Consider the following 17,256-nt stretch of genomic DNA (forward strand, 5'->3'; position numbering starts at 1 on the left):
GACCATGGCTTTGGTGTAGGATGCGACTAAGAAAACGTCAGAAAGACCTACTAGAACAGCCAAACTTTATTTGGGGCTAATCAGAGGCACTTTAAATGATGGTAGGTGTGTACCGACTCCTATTTAACACAAGTTTGAATGTTATTACTTGATTCTGAACACAGCTACACCCCCAGTTATAAGAGGGTGTGCACACTTATGCAACCACATTATTTCATTTTTAATTTTTACTCCCCCTAAAGGATTTCAGTGTTTCAATTGAGTTGTTGAGTTCAGTTTGTAGGTCACATTAACCACTTCCCGACTGGTGCACGACGATGTACGTCAGCAGAATGGCACGGGCAAGCAAATTGGTGTGCAGGTACGTCTATTTATATTTGCCGCCCTGCCATCGCGTGCGCGCCACCGGCGGCGCACAATCCCGGTCGGGACCCCCGTGAGTCCGGTCACGGGTCCCACAGACTCAATCGCCGCGGGGATACCTGCGATCGTCTCACGGGGAGGCTGAACAGGCAGATGCCAATGTAAACAGCATCTCCCCGTTCTGCCTAGCAACAAATGAAACTGATCTCTGCTCCATGTGATTGGAGCAGAGATCAGGGTTCACTAACACACAGCCAAGCCCCCCCCCCTTAAAACACACTTAACTCCTACACTGCCAACCCCTAGTTAACCCATTCACTGCCATTTACACAGTTATCACTGCATTTGTATAGCACCGATTGCTGTATAAATGACAATGGTCCCAAAAATGTCCGATATAATGTTGCAGTCACAAAAAAAAAAAAAATTATATATATATTATTTTTTTTTTTTTTTTTTTAACTAGTAATAGCGGCGATTTTTTTTCATATATATAAAAAAAAAAAAATCGCCGCTATTACTAGTTAAAAAAAAAAACAAAAAAAAAATTTTTTATAAAAATGCTCTAAACCAATCGCTTATTGCTTATTTTTTTTATTTTTACCAAAAATATGTAGAAGAATACGTGTCGGCCTAAAATGAGCTATTATATTGTATAATAAATTATAGCAAAAAGTAAAAAAAAATGTGTTTTTTTCAAAGTTGTCGCTCTTTTTTTGTTATAGCGCAAAAAATAAAAACCGCAGGGGTGATCAAATAGCACCAAAAGAAAGCTTTATTTGTGGGGGGGAAAAAAAAAGGACGTCAATTTTGTTTGGGAGCCACGTCGCACGACCACGCAATTGTCAGTTAAAGCGACGCAGTGCCGAATAGCAAAAAGTGGTCTGGTCTTAAGCCAGCAAAATGTCTGAAAAGGTTAAAAAGGTGGACAAAAAAAATAAATAAAAAAAAGTCTTTTTTTTTTTTAACTTTACAGAAACCTGACATTTTAACAGGGGTGTGTAAACTTTTTATATCCACTGTATATTTCCATAGATTGTGGACTTTCCTACAAGCCAAATAATATTCACCGATTTGGCTTATTTTCAAAGAAATGTAGCAGAATACCATTTTATTTTTTCCGTCTTTTCAATTCATTTAGCAAAAAAAAAAATTTAAGCGCATCGGTGATTAAATACCACCAAAAGAAAGCCCCGAAGTATTTGGCTGGCCAGAGACCAGAGCGCACTGCGTAGTTTTAAATGACAAGTGCGCGGTCGTGCGACGTTGCTCTCAAAACAAAATTGATGTCCCACCCCCCCCCCACAAATAGAGCCAATCTATCCAATCAGGACCTGAGCCAGCGGCTGGAGCTGCTGTGCTCGTCCACGTCGCTGGAACAATCAGGGTTCAGGTAAATAAAAAGGGGGGCTATGGGGGGGGGGGGGGCTGCTGCACCACGGAGGGTTTCTCACCGTAATGCATAGACTGTATTAAGGTGAAAAACACTGAGGGTTTACAACTCCTTTAAAAAAAAAAAATCTCCATAGGTGACACTTTAAGACATTTACAGGTTACCAGTTTAGAGTTACAGAGAAGTCTAGTGCTAGAATAATTTCTCTTGCTCTGTTTGCAGCGACAATTCACATGTCGTGTGGTGTGAATACCATTTGCATATGCAAATAACATATGCATTTGCTTCTGCAGGAGCACGGGGGACTTGCAACTACAAGTCTCATGAGGCACTGCATGGGAAACTACAAGACCCATCATGCCTCTGCCTGTGGGAGTCATGCTTGTAACTGTCAGCCTTGCAATGCATCATGGGACTTGAAGTTTTGCAACAGCTGGAGGGGCCACCAGTTTCAGACCCCTGATCTAAATTGGTGTCTGTACCACCCCCCCCCCCCCCCCCCGTGTTCACTATATAGCAGCTCTGTGCTGAACTTTGATCCGTGTGTGATCCTCTCTCTCAAATTTTTATTTCCACAATAAAGTTTTATTGAGGAAAAAAAAAAAAAAAAAACGATCACATTACATCAATAAAATCCTCTTTCAATCATCAGATCACTTTCTGCTGAACAGACTGCTGGAGAACGTATTGCCGACCGCAGAACAGTGTATTCTGAAGCATGGGGGAGGGGGGGGGGAAGGAAGCTTGGGGGGGGGGGGGGGGGTGTGATGTCAGAATACAATGTCCTGTTTGGGGGAGGGGTTACTGCTCCCATCATTGTGTGGATTAAAAGAATCTCTTTTTTTTTCTTCCATTTTTAGCCCCTCTGGATGCAGAGCAAAAATAAATAAAAATCAGCCATTGCCAGCTTAACTATCCCAAGGTAATCACAATAAAAAAAATAAAAAATAAACACTACACCAAAACAAACCACACGGGGGAGAATAGAGAATAGAAAAACAAAACAAAAAGAAAATTAAAAAAAGAAAAAAAAGAAGGAAAATAAGGCAGATCTGAAGGTTTTTTTTTTGTTTTTGTTTTTAAATAGGGTATTTGTACTGTGAGCCGTGTGAGAAGTGATTGCAGGCGTCGGGTTTATACACAGAAGTGACGTCATTAATAATAGAAGAGATGAGGAGACAAAACACGGACTACACGTGGGACAACAAACAGCAACACTGACAGCAGCCTTGGCTCCCATCCACAACCAATCCACATCACATCCTGTCCACAACATCACACTTCTGTGACTTCAAGAGGACAGAAGACACCACAAGGTACAAATCACTCCTCATTTACATATTCCTGAGTGCAGACACTTCATGGACCAATGAGAAGCCTCCCCTGTACCCGACTATATACACTTCATGAACCAATGAGAAGCCTCCCCTGCACCCGACTATATACACTTCATGAACCAATGAGAAGCCTCCCCTGCACCCGACTATATACACTTCATGAACCAATGAGAAGCCTCCCCTGCACCCGACTACATACACTTCATGAACCAATGAGAAGCCTCCCCTGCACCCGACTATATACACTTCATGAACCAATGAGAAGCCTCCCCTGCACCCGACTATATACACTTCATGAACCAATGAGAAGCCTCCCCTGCACCCGACTATATACACTTCATGAACCAATGAGAAGCCTCCCCTGCACCCGACTACATACACTTCATGAACCAATGAGAAGCCTCCCCTGCACCCGACTATATACACTTCATGAACCAATGAGAAGCCTCCCCTGCACCCGACTATATACACTTCATGAACCAATGAGAAGCCTCCCCTGCACCCGACTACATACACTTCATGAACCAATGAGAAGCCTCCCCTGCACCCGACTATATACACTTCATGAACCAATGAGAAGCCTCCCCTGCACCCGACTACATACACTTCATGAACCAATGAGAAGCCTCCCCTGCACCCGACTACATACACTTCATGAACCAATGAGAAGCCTCCCCTGCACCCGACTATATACACTTCATGAACCAATGAGAAGCCTCCCCTGCACCCGACTACATACACTTCATGAACCAATGAGAAGCCTCCCCTGCACCCGACTATATACACTTCATGAACCAATGAGAAGCCTCCCCTGCACCCGACTATATACACTTCATGAATCAAACAGAAGACTATAAATATAAAATACTAAATACTACTACTAACAAATATAAAAAAAAAATAAAAAAATCAAATACACACACACAGTATCTCATAAAAGTAAGTACACCCCTCACATTTCTGTAAATATTTTCTTCTCTCTTTTCATGTGACAAGACTGAAGAAATGACACTTGTCTACAATGTAAAGTAGTGAGTGTACAGCTTGCATAACAGTGTAAATTTTCTGTCCCCTCAAAATAACTCAACACACAGCCATTAATGTCTAAACCCGCTGGCAACAAAAGTGAGTACACCCCTAAGTGAAAATGTCCAAATTGGGCCCAATTATCCATTGTCTCTCCCCAGACTCTCTACTTTACATTGTAGACAAGTGTCATTTCTTCAGTGTTGTCACATGAAAAGAAAGAAGGAAATATTTACAAAAACATGAGAGGTGTACATACTTTGAGATAACGTAATATATATATATATAAATACATTTTTGCATTCCGCAACAATAAGAGGAGTTTTTCTATAGCTCTGTAGAGGTTCCCTCCTGTGTATTACATCTATACACAGACCTCAGACGTGGCCCACACGGACAATCAGCCACGTCGGGCCATGCTGCCATCTATTTTTTTTTATCCAGGTGCCCCAGTACTCAGGAGATACTATAGAGATAAATGGAGGGGCGGGGGGGGGGGGGACCAGTCTTCCATTACTCTCTATAGAACTTGTAGTCACTCCTGCATATTCCAGCACAAGTACCTGGTGGGAATATACAGTAGATGTAAACTCCGCCCACATGGCAGACAGTCCCACCCCCGAGGTCTGCACAGGAATATTAAAACAGGAGAGGGGTGGGGGGGGACCTGTAGGAGGGATTTTCATTCAATCTTCAGCCACATATGACTTCTATAACCGTCCACAGACAATACCCAGACAGAGACACACACACACACACACTAATCCATTTATTACTCACATCTATACTGCACCTAAAAAAAAAAAAAAAAAAAAAAAAAAAAATCACACAACACCGAGGACCTGAAAACCTTCTCAGCGGGTCCTGTTCTCTGAATAGAACACCCATCTACGGGGGAAAACACAAATCCCTCCATGCTGGGATTGAAAGGGGGAGGCGTTAATGCTTATTTAAATACCCAACTGATCCCTCACCGCTTTGGAAGATGCCACTCTCCCTGCAGGACCACTATATACACCATTTTCAAAAGTATTGGGACGCCTGCCCTTACACGCACATGAACTTTAATGGCTTCCCAGTCTTAGTCCGGAGGGTTCAATATTGCGTTGGCCCACCCTTTGCCGCTATAACAGCTTCAACTCTTCTGGGAAGGCCGTCCACAAGGTTTAGGAGATGTGTCTATGGGAAGGTCTATGACAGTGATGGAGAACCTTGGCACCTCAGATGTTTTGGAACTACATTTCCCATGATGCTCAGTGCATGGAGCATCATGGGAAATGTAGTTCCAAAACATCTGAGGTGCCAAGGTTCTCCATCACTGGTCTATGGGAATGTTTGATCATTCTTCTAGAAGCCCATTTGTGAGGTCAGGCACTGATGTTGGGCGAGAAGGCCTGGCTCAGTCTCCACTCTAATTCATCCCAAAGGTGTTCTATCGGGTTGAGGTCAGGACTCTGTGCAGGCCAGGCAAGTTCCTGCACCCCAAACTTGCTCATCCATGTCTTTATGGACCTTGCTTTGTGCACTGGTCCAAATCATTTGGTGAAGGGGCGATTATGGTGGGGAGTTGTTTTTCAGGGGTTGAACTTGACCCCCTTAGTTCCAGTGAAGGGAACACTTAAGGTGTCCTCATACCAAGACATTTTGGACAATTTCATGCTCCCAACTTTGTGGGAACAGTTTGGGGACGGCTCCTTCCTGTTCCCACATGCCTGCGCACCAGTGCGCAAAAGACATGGATAAGCGAGTTTGGAGTGGAGGAACTTGACTGGCCTGCACAAGAGTCCTGACCTCAACCCGATAGGACACCTTTGGGATAAAATTAGAGCGGAGACTGAGCCAGACCGTCTCATCCAGCATCAGTGCCTGACCTCACAATTGCGCTTCTGAATGAATGATTAAACATTCCCATAGACACATCTCCTAAACTTTGTGGACAGCCTTCCCAGAAGAGTTGAAGCTGTTATAGCTGCAAAGGTTGGGCCAACTCAATATTGAACCCTACGGAGTAAGACTGGGATGCCATTGAAGTTCATGTGCGTGTAAAGGCAGGTGTCCCAATACTTTTGGTAATATAGTGTGTGTCATATTTACAAAACACACACTAATATTTAACCCTTGCAACCACATTGGGAGAATCTTCTTTCCTCTGAGATTTCACACCCTCCAGACTGGAGGAAGCTGAGAAATGTTCTACAAGTGACCCTACACCAGGGAACCTTCGCATTCCAGCTGTGGAGAAACTACAAATCATATATCATGCCTATGAGTCCGGGTTCACACCCGGGCGTAGCAGGGACTCACATTTCGTTGTTGCACATTTTGTAGCATTTACGCACGTGACGCACACGCACCAAAACAGTTGGGAGTGCGGCCATTGTTTACGACGCGTTTACCGTGTAACAAACATGCACCCTCTACCATCACTCGGGGGTGCCATTAATTACTGGCACCCCAAGAATTACTTTAAAAAAAAAAAATGGCGGCCATCTGCACCCGACCACCAACTCCCTGCTGCATGAATATGAATGAAATGTGTGAAGGACGGATTCAGCTCCTGTTCTGTAGAGAACTCCTCAGACGCGTTTCACCCTTTTTCAAGCCTAAAGTGATAGTAAAGTGCACTTTTCCACTTTTAGCTACAACAAAGGCTATAATAAGGCTCATCTACAGCTACAGTGAGTATCCGAATATTAGGTATTCACATTTGGAGCGGCTGGTGACGCCACCAACCCATGCGCACCAAGTGGACAAAGTGTGCTGTCCATTCAGTGCACGGTGCCGCGATCCTGGCGTCATCGCAGTCCTGCTGCTATGCCAACGGTCGGACCAAGTGAGGGAGGAAGCCCTGGCAGCACTCCGCTGGAGGGACCCGCTTTACGGATAAGTCTGTCATAATGTGCTACTATGAGCTGCATACTAGCAGGGGGGCATTTTTTTTTTCTAAGAGACTTAATCACTTTAAAACACAGAGGCTGACAGGTAGTCCGACAGGCCTGGCTGGTCTACTGGAAGGCCTGGCTGGTCTACTGGAAGGCCTGGCTGGTCTACTGGAAGGCCTGGCTGGTCTACTGGAAGGCCTGGCTGGTCTACTGGAAGGCCTGGCTGGTCTACTGGAAGGCCTGGCTGGTCTACTGGAAGGCCTGGCCGGTCTACTGGAAGGCCTGGCCGGTCTACTGGAAGGCCTGGCTGGTCTACTGGAAGGCCTGGCTGGTCTACTGGAAGGCCTGGCTGGTCTACTGGAAGGCCTGGCTGGTCTACTGGAAGGCCTGGCTGGTCTACTGGAAGGCCTGGCTGGTCTACTGGAAGGCCTGGCTGGTCTACTGGAAGGCCTGGCTGGTCTACTGGAAGGCCTGGCGGAAGTATGACAGGTCTGCTGGAAGGCACTGGCAGCCTGACCAGTCTACTAAATGCCTACTGGAAGGCCTGACCAGTCTACTGGAATTCTGACAGGTCTACTCAAATTCACTGGCAGCCTGGCCAGTCTACTGGAATTCTGACAGGTCTACTCAAATTCACTGGCAGCCTGGCCAGTCTACTGGAAACCCTGGCAACACGCCGCTGGAGGGAATTTTTTTTTTCTAAGAGACTATTACCACTTAATAAATCGCAGAGGCCTACTGGAAGCCTGACAGGTAGTCTGACCAGTTTACTGGAAGACCGACAGGAAGGTTTGACAAGCTTACTTAAAGCATCCTGGAGGCCCCCAACCAGTCTACTGGAAGACCTGACCAGTCTACTTGAAGGCCAGGCAACACTCCGCTGGAGGAATTTTTTTTTTTTTCTAAGAGACTTTATTACCACTTTAAAATCTCAGAGGCCTACTGGAAGCCCAACAGGTAGTCTGACCAGTCTACTGGAACGCCTGACCGGTCTATTAAATGGCTACGGGAAGCCCGACAAGCCTACTGGAAGGCAATGGCAGCCTGACCAGTCTACTGGAAGGCCTGCCCAGTCTACTAAATGCCTACGGGAAGCTTGACAAGTCTACTCGGAGTTTACTTGAAGGCCTGACAAGTCTACGGGAAGCCCGACCAGCCTACTGGAAGGCTTGGCAAATCTACGGGAAGCCCGACCAGCCTACTGGAAGGCTTGGCAAATCTACGGGAAGCCCGACAAGCCTACTGGAAGGCCTAACCAGTCTACTGGAAGGCCTGGCATCACGCCGCTGGAGGGAACTCTTTATTTTCTAAGAGACTTTATTTTCACTTTAATCACAGAGGCCTACTGGAAGCCCAACAGGTAGTCTGACCAGTCTACTGGAATCCTGACAAGCCTACTGGAGGGCCTGACCGGTCTACTAAATGACTACGGGAAGCCTGACAAGCCAACTGGAGGGCCTGACCGGTCTACTAAATGACTACGGGAAGCCTGACAAGCCTACTGGAGGGCCTGACCGGTCTACTAAATGACTACGGGAAGCCTGACAAGCCTACTGGAGGGCATGACCAGTCTACTAAATGACTACGGGAAGCCTGACAAGCCAACTGGAGGGCCTGACCGGTCTACTAAATGACTACGGGAAGCCTGACAAGCCTACTGGAGGGCCTGACCGGTCTACTAAATGACTACGGGAAGCCTGACAAGCCAACTGGAGGGCCTGACCGGTCTACTAAATGACTACGGGAAGCCTGACAAGCCTATTAAGAGTTTAATGGAAGGCCCGACCAGTCTACTGGAGCACGACAAGCCAATTCTGCCTGGATTGCACCAGTCTATCCACATGCTGATCTTTGGCCCACAAGACGGTTTTCTGTGCACTTGGGAATCGCCAAGTGTGAATGGAGCCCGGGAGTCACATCAACGGCCGTCAAAGCCTTTGCAGTGCCTGCGACTTTTAGATTCACCACAGTTGGAGCACTGAGGGGGGCCTTACCCCTGATGGAGATCATTGCACACAATAAGTATTATTACCCGGCTCAGCCCATCATGATGTCATTGCAGCCCGTCCAAACAGTTGGAGTGCATAAACCCAGAAGGAAAACCGGGTGAAGATGGAAGCCCTGTCACTGCACCGCAGGAAGGATCTACTTTACTGTTAAGTCTGTCATAACAATAGTGTGCGATGCATACCAGCACATGACATTAACCTGCAGGGGGAACTTTTTTTTTTTGTTTTTTTTTTTTAGGAGACTTTGCTACCACTTTCATCAGAGACCTGCACTGTAGGTTACTAATGGCCCGACCAGGCTACCGGGGGCCCGACCAGGCTACCGGTGGATACCTGTGGCTCGACCAGTCTACCGGTGGATACCCGTGGCCCGACCAGTCTACCGCAGGCTACCCGCGGCCCGACCAGTCTACCGCAGGCTACCCGCGGCCCGACCAGTCTACCGCAGGCTACCCGCGGCCCGACCAGTCTACCGCAGGCTACCCGCGGCCCGACCAGTCTACCGCAGGCTACCCGCGGCCCGACCAGTCTACCGCAGGCTACCCGCGGCCCGACCAGTCTACCGCAGGCTACCCGCGGCCCGACCAGTCTACCGCAGGCTACCCGCGGCCCGACCAGTCTACCGCAGGCTACCCGCGGCCCGACCAGTCTACCGCAGGCTACCCGCGGCCCGACCAGTCTACCGCAGGCTACCCGCGGCCCGACCACAGTACCGCAGGCTACCCGCGGCCCGACCACTCTACCGCAGGCTACCCGCGGCCCGACCAGTCTACCGCAGGCTACCCGCGGCCCGACCAGTCTACCGCAGGCTACCGGTGGCCCGACCAGTCTACCGCAGGCCACCGGTGGCCCGACCAGTCTACCGCAGGCCACCGGTGGCCCGACCAGTCTACCGCAGGCCACCGGTGGCCCGACCAGTCTACCGCAGGCCACCGGTGGCCCGACCAGTCTACCGCAGGCCACCGGTGGCCCGACCAGTCTACCGGTGGCCACCGGTGGCCCGACCAGTCTACCGGTGGCCCGACCAGTCTACCGGTGGCCCGACCAGTCTACCGGTGGCCCGACCAGTCTACCGGTGGCCCGACCAGTCTACCGGTGGCCCGACCAGTCTACCGGTGGCCCGACCAGTCTACTGCAGGCTACCGGTAGCCCAACCAGTCTACTTGTGGCCCTACTGCAGGCCCGACCAGTCTACCGCAGGCTACCGGTGGCCCGACCAGTCTACCGCAGGCTACCGGTGGCCCGACCAGTCTACCGCAGGCTACCGGTGGCCCGACCAGTCTACCGCAGGCTACCGGTGGCCCGACCAGTCTACCGCAGGCTACCGGTGGCCCGACCAGTCTACCGGTGGCCGACCAGTCTACCGCAGGCTACCGGTGGCCCAACCAGTCTACCGCAGGCTACCGGTGGCCCGACCAGTCTACCGGTGGCCCGACCAGTCTACCGCAGGCTACCGGTGGCCCGACCAGTCTACCGGTGGCCCGACCAGTCTACCGGTGGCCCGACCAGTCTACCGGTGGCCCGACCAGTCTACCGGTGGCCCGACCAGTCTACCGGTGGCCCGACCAGTCTACCGGTGGCCACCGGTGGCCCGACCAGTCTACCGCAGGCCACCGGTGGCCCGACCAGTCTACCGCAGGCCACCGGTGGCCCGACCAGTCTACCGCAGGCCACCGGTGACCCGGCCAGTCTACTTGTGGCCCTACTGCAGGCCCGACCAGTCTACTGCAGGATACCGGTGGCCCAACCAGGCTACCGCAGGCTGGACCATGCTACTGCAAGCTACCTGTGGCATGACCAGCTACCGCAGGCCCGACCAGTCTACCCGGCTCAGCCCATGTTACAGAGAACTTTATGGACTCCACAACGTAAAATAAACAGTTATTCCAGCACCAGGTACAACAAAAGAACCTGACTCACCGTCCAGCACGCTGTCTTCACTGCAAAGCCCTTGCCCAAGGCGATCGCCTCTGCCAACGTCTCTTATAATAAAAGTTCTTTCACCACTAGAAATGTCCGGATTAACTCTTCAAGGCCTACAGTCCAAGACCAGGATGAGTTTTCCTCAATAGCCAACTGTCGGTTTCTGATTCTTCCTCCAGGGATAGATCCAGCAGTCTCTCTCTATATAGATATATATATACACTCGTGTATATACGCCTGTGCAAGTGTGTGCATATGTTATGCAATATCGATTTGTATTGACGTTAAAGAAACAAGAAAAAAAAAAAAAAGAAAAAAACACTTTAGGTACTTAGAAAGGTTTCCTGTCTGGAGACTTCTGCTACGAAAAAACGTGCGGACGTCACCGCTCTGAGAAGCGGGAGGTTGGCGGCTTCTCTTCTGCCGGTACACCCGAGTGTATCAGGACTCCTGCGGATAGGCATGCGAGGGGGGAGGGGGGGGTTACACTCCGCCGCTCCTCCTTGTAAACATGGCTGTGGCCTTCGAACGTTAAGACTTGCCGCGGTCTATTGCTGACGTCTCTCCGGCCTGATGGCGATCTTCTCCGCTCCTTGCTTGTGCATGTGTCGTTGTATGACCTTTGTATGGGTAGAGCGGGTGAGGTGAGGGGTAATGCTGAAATGTAGATCTATGGCCTTTCCTTAGAGGGGGGGGGGGGGGGTATACTTAGGAACTTGCCCTACAATATCCGCCAATCAGATCGGACCGTACGGGCGGGGGTGGGGGCACATAGACATAGCAGTCATTCCCACCAGGGAATACGGGTGGGCTGCTTGGAAAAAGGTGTTACCCGTGTCTATGGGGGGGGGGGGGGGGTATATTAGAGGTCAAGGGTTTCTTGTGGGGTATATGAAGCACACACCAGGCAATGTGTGTGGAGGAACTCCGGACCAGCCCAACTGTATATACTGTGCGTGGGGGGGTGGGGGAGAACCTCCTGGCCCCGCCTTCTACAATAAGTCCTCGGACTTTAAACCATTGGCTCTTTAAGAGTCTAAAGTAGAACCCCGCCTGGAATTTTGATGTGTGTGTATATATTAGACTCCTCTATACCGATAGCCCTCCCCTGATTTGGGGGGGACTGGGGGTGTCCAGTAGGGCTCAGACCTGTTTGAAGGAGGTGACTTGGCCTCCTATAATCAGTATAGGGGGTCTCCTGTGAGGGATGAGCTGGGCCCCCCTTTATAATAATGTATCTAGGGGTCCTCGGTAGGCCTCAAGCCTGCTTTAAGGTGCACCTTGGCCCCTTTCTACAATGTGTATAGGGGGGGAGGGGGGTATAGGGGGTCCTCCTTTGCTTGCTACAAAGGGTGGCTTGAACCCCTATAATATGTCTGTGGGGGGGGGTTCTGGTTTGCTATAGTGTGTGTAGACCCCCTACAAAAGGCATATGTTGGGGGGGGGGGGGTCTCTTACAGGGTGTATATATAGGAGGGGCTTCTGTAGACTTCACTCCTATATATGCAAGGGGGTTTGTGGTGGGCTTCAGACCTGTTGTGTGGCCCTCAGTAGGCTGTGTTCTATAGCTTAGGGGACCTCTTCTAAGGGTCTGTGGGGGCCCTTTAGAATGATATAGGCCTCGGAGGGGGATGAGTGGTTGCCCTTGGGCCTGCTGTATAGTAGGAGTGGCCCTTAATGTGGTGTATTTGGGGGCCCCTGGCCTGCTGTAGAGAATGTGTGGCCCTTAATGTGGTATATTTTAGGGCTCCCGGAGAATGTGTGGCCCCCTAATGTGGTATATTTAGGGTCCCGGGCCTGCTGTAGGAAAAGTGTGGCCCTTAATGTGGTATATTTGGGGCTCCTGGCCTGCTTTAGAGTACGTGTGGCCCCTAATCTGGTATATTCGGGGCTCTTGGAGAATGTGTGGCCCCTAATGCGGTATATTCAGGGCTCTTGGAGAACGTGTGGCCCCTAATGTGGTATATTTTAGGCTCCCGCAGAACATGTGGCCCCTAATCTGGTATATTCGGGGGTCTTGGAGAATGTGTGGCCCCTAATGCGGTATATTTGGGGCCCCTGGCCTGCTGTAGAGTATGGGTGGCCCTTAAATTTGAATAATTACGGCCCCTGTATGCCTCAGGCCTGCTGTGTAGCAGGAGTGGCCCTTAATGTTGTATATTTGGGTGCCCCTGTAGGCTTCAGGCCTGGTGTATAGTAGGAGTGGCCCTCAGGCTTGTGTTTTTTTTGGGGGGCCCTGGCCTGCTGTAGGGTGTGTTGTGGCCCTCAGTATGAGGTGTAGGGGGGGGGGGGCCTGGTAGGCCTCAGGCCTGAGTTCTGTAGGTCAGGGGCCTGTTGTAGGCCTCAGGCCTGCCCTAGATTAGTCCGCCCCCCTCAGTAGGCTCGATGAGGGTCTCCTGGTGAGGCCTGTCTCTGCACCTATGCGGGGGGTCCTCGGTAGGCCTCGGCGGTGTATGTGTGCTAGGCCTCCGGCGGGTTCTCCAGTAGGCCTCGGGCCCGCTGTGTCTCTCCTCAGTCAGGCGGGAGAGGTGGTCAGGCCCCGGCTCTCCTCCCGGAGGGACCCCTCCTCCACCTCCACTCTCCTTGGCGGTAGTCCCGGTAACGTCACGCTGCCCTCCTCCGCCGCCACCTCCGAGTGTAATCCGTGCGCGATCCGAGTGTGTGCGGGGATCCCAGTACAAGATGGCGGCCGCGCGGGGTCACGTGACGCGTTCCCTCCGCTCCTCCTCCTCCCTGTCTCTCTCCCAGGGAGCTCGGGGTGGGGCTTCTCGCGAGGACGGGCGCTCACAGGAGAAAGCCGAGAGGGCCAGGGGGCAGGCGTCCAATCGGAAGCTGGCAAACGCGAGCACGTGGTCTAAGCCGGGGCCAATAGCAACGCGCCGCTGTTGTTGTTTGTTTTGTTTTTTTTTCATTCCCCCCAAAGCTTTATTGAAACACTGACGCAAACGTTCCAAACAATTCAATTTCGCTTCAAAAAATCCGAACAGTAGAACACAATCATATTATAGATATAAAATATTAAATAAGCTGTAATCTTTTTTTTCTCTTATAATGAAGCAGTGTGGACATAAACATCGCGTCACTGGAAGCTACTTCCGCGAAGCTTCAGCGTTAGGTGTAGTGGGCGGAGCACGCCCGGTTGATTGGCAGGAGTTCCAACAGGGTTAGGCGACCCGTCGGATTTCGGGTGTAGTGTCACAGTTTGATGCCTATCACAGGATGGTGCGGAAGTGACGTTGTTGCGTACTGCGCATGCGCGATGCGCTCCAAACGCTCGCGCCGTGCGTTCCAACATAGTTTCGGCAATACAGTTCAGCGAAACCATCACATAATGTTACGGAAGTGATGTTACACACAACACAAACACGGGCCACGTTGTTGCGTACTGCGCATGCGCGATGCGTTCCAAACACTTGCGCCGTGCGTTCCAACATAGTTTCGGCAATACAGTTCAGCGAAACCATCACATAATGTTACGGAAGTGAAGTTACACACAACACAAACACTGGGCCGTTCGTTACAACACTAATACTTCCCTTGTTACCTAGTAGGTTTTGCATTGCTGGGAGTTGTAGTGCCTATCCTGAGCTACATGCTTCAATGTTCAGTGTCCTCATCCCTATCCCCATGCTTCAATGTTCAGTGTCCATCCTTATCCCCGTGCTTCAATGTTCAGTGTCCTCATCCTTATCCCCGAGCTTCAATGTTCAGTGTCCATCCTTATCCCTGTGCTTCAATGTTCAGTGTCCTCATCCTTATCCCCGAGCTTCAATGTTCAGTGTCCATCCTTATCCCCATGCTTCAATGTTCAGTGTCCTCATCCCTATCCGCGAGCTTCAATGTTCAGTGTCCTCATCCTTATCCCTGTGCTTCAATGTTCAGTGTCCTCATCCCTATCCCCATGCTTCAATGTTCAGTGTCCTCATCCCTATCCGCGAGCTTCAATGTTCAGTGTCCTCATCCTTATCCCTGTGCTTCAATGTTCAGTGTCCTCATCCCTATCCCCATGCTTCAATGTTCAGTGTCCTCATCCCGATCCGCAAGCTTCAATGTTCAGTGTCCTCATCCTTATCCCTGTGCTTCAATGTTCAGTGTCCTCATCCCTATCCCCATGCTTCAATGTTCAGTGTCCTCATCCCGATCCGCAAGCTTCAATGTTCAGTGTCCTCATCCTTATCCCTGTGCTTCAATGTTCAGTGTCCTCATCCCTATCTGCAAGCTTTAAATGTTCAGTGTCCTCATCCTTATCCCTGTGCTTCAATGTTCAGTGTCCTCATCCTTATCCCTGAGCTTCAATGTTCAGTGTCCTCATCCCTATCCCCCTGCTTCAATGTTCAGTGTCCTCATCCCTATCCGCGAGCTTCAATGTTCAGTGTCCTCATCCTTATCCCCGAGCTTCAATGTTCAGTGTCCTCATCCCTATCCCCCTGCTTCAATGTTCAGTGTCCTCATCCCTATCCCCCTGCTTCAATGTTCAGTGTCCTCATCCTTATCCCCGAGCTTCAATGTTCAGTGTCCTCATCCCTATCCCCATGCTTCAATGTTCAGTGTCCTCATCCCTATCCCCGAGCTTCAATGTTCAGTGTCCTCATCCCTATCCCCGAGCTTCAATGTTCAGTGTCCTCATCCTTATCCCCGAGCTTCAATGTTCAGTGTCCTCATCCCTATCCCCCTGCTTCAATGTTCAGTGTCCTCATCCCTATCCCCGAGCTTCAATGTTCAGTGTCCATCCTTATCCCTGTGCTTCAATGTTCAGTGTCCTCATCCCTATCCGCAAGCTTCAATGTTCAGTGTCCTCATCCTTATCCCCATGCTTCGATGTTCAGTGTCCTCATCGAAGCAGGGGGATAAGGATGAGGACACTGAACATTGAAGCTCGTGGATAGGGATGAGGACACTGAACATTGAAGCAGGGGGATAGGGATGAGGACACTGAACATTGAAGCTCGGGGATAAGGATGAGGACACTGAACATTGAAGCTCGCGGATAGGGATGAGGACACTGAACATTGAAGCTCGCGGATAGGGATGAGGACACTGAACATTGAAGCAGGGGGATAGGGATGAGGACACTGAACATTGAAGCTCGGGGATAAGGATGAGGACCCTGAACATTGAAGCAGGGGGATAAGGATGAGGACACTGAACATTGAAGCTCGCGGATAGGGATGAGGACACTGAACATTGAAGCAGGGGGATAGGGATGAGGACACTGAACATTGAAGCTCGGGGATAAGGATGAGGACCCTGAACATTGAAGCAGGGGGATAAGGATGAGGACACTGAACATTGAAGCTCGCGGATAGGGATGAGGACACTGAACATTGAAGCAGGGGGATAGGGATGAGGACACTGAACATTGAAGCTCGGGGATAAGGATGAGGACCCTGAACATTGAAGCAGGGGGATAAGGATGAGGACACTGAACATTGAAGCTCGCGGATAGGGATGAGGACACTGAACATTGAAGCAGGGGGATAGGGATGAGGACACTGAACATTGAAGCTCGGGGATAAGGATGAGGACCCTGAACATTGAAGCAGGGGGATAAGGATGAGGACACTGAACATTGAAGCTCGCGGATAGGGATGAGGACACTGAACATTGAAGCAGGGGGATAGGGATGAGGACACTGAACATTGAAGCTCGGGGATAAGGATGAGGACCCTGAACATTGAAGCAGGGGGATAAGGATGAGGACACTGAACATTGAAGCTCGCGGATAGGGATGAGGACACTGAACATTGAAGCAGGGGGATAGGGATGAGGACACTGAACATTGAAGCTCGGGGATAAGGATGAGGACCCTGAACATTGAAGCAGGGGGATAAGGATGAGGACACTGAACATTGAAGCTCGCGGATAGGGATGAGGACACTGAACATTGAAGCAGGGGGATAGGGATGAGGACACTGAACATTGAAGCTCGGGGATAAGGATGAGGACCCTGAACATTGAAGCAGGGGGATAAGGATGAGGACACTGAACATTGAAGCTCGCGGATAGGGATGAGGACACTGAACATTGAAGCAGGGGGATAGGGATGAGGACACTGAACATTGAAGCTCGGGGATAAGGATGAGGACCCTGAACATTGAAGCAGGGGGATAAGGATGAGGACACTGAACATTGAAGCTCGCGGATAGGGATGAGGACACTGAACATTGAAGCAGGGGGATAGGGATGAGGACACTGAACATTGAAGCTCAGGGATAAGGATGAGGACACTGAACATTGAAGCTCGCGGATAGGGATGAGGACACTGAACATTGAAGCACGGGGATAAGGATGGACACTGAACATTGAAGCTCGGGGATAAGGAT

At 50.3% G+C, this 17,256-nt stretch overlaps 1 protein-coding gene across 1 annotated transcript in view; it reads right to left on the reverse strand.

Annotated features, from left to right (window-relative positions):
• GIGYF1 (GRB10 interacting GYF protein 1) overlaps positions 1 to 13,650 on the reverse strand; it is a gene marked incomplete in the record, with an annotated part of 73,482 nt that extends 59,832 nt beyond the window's left edge. Inside the window, 1 exon segment of the mRNA XM_077470929.1 lies at positions 10,931 to 13,650.
• Positions 13,651 to 17,256: the final 3,606 nt, after the last annotated feature.

This window comes from Lithobates pipiens, unplaced genomic scaffold (genome assembly GCF_037356315.1).
Source record: "Lithobates pipiens isolate NorthernLeopardFrog02 unplaced genomic scaffold, aLitPip1_a1.2 Scaffold_8, whole genome shotgun sequence".
NCBI classification, from domain to species: Eukaryota; Metazoa; Chordata; class Amphibia; order Anura; family Ranidae; genus Lithobates; species Lithobates pipiens.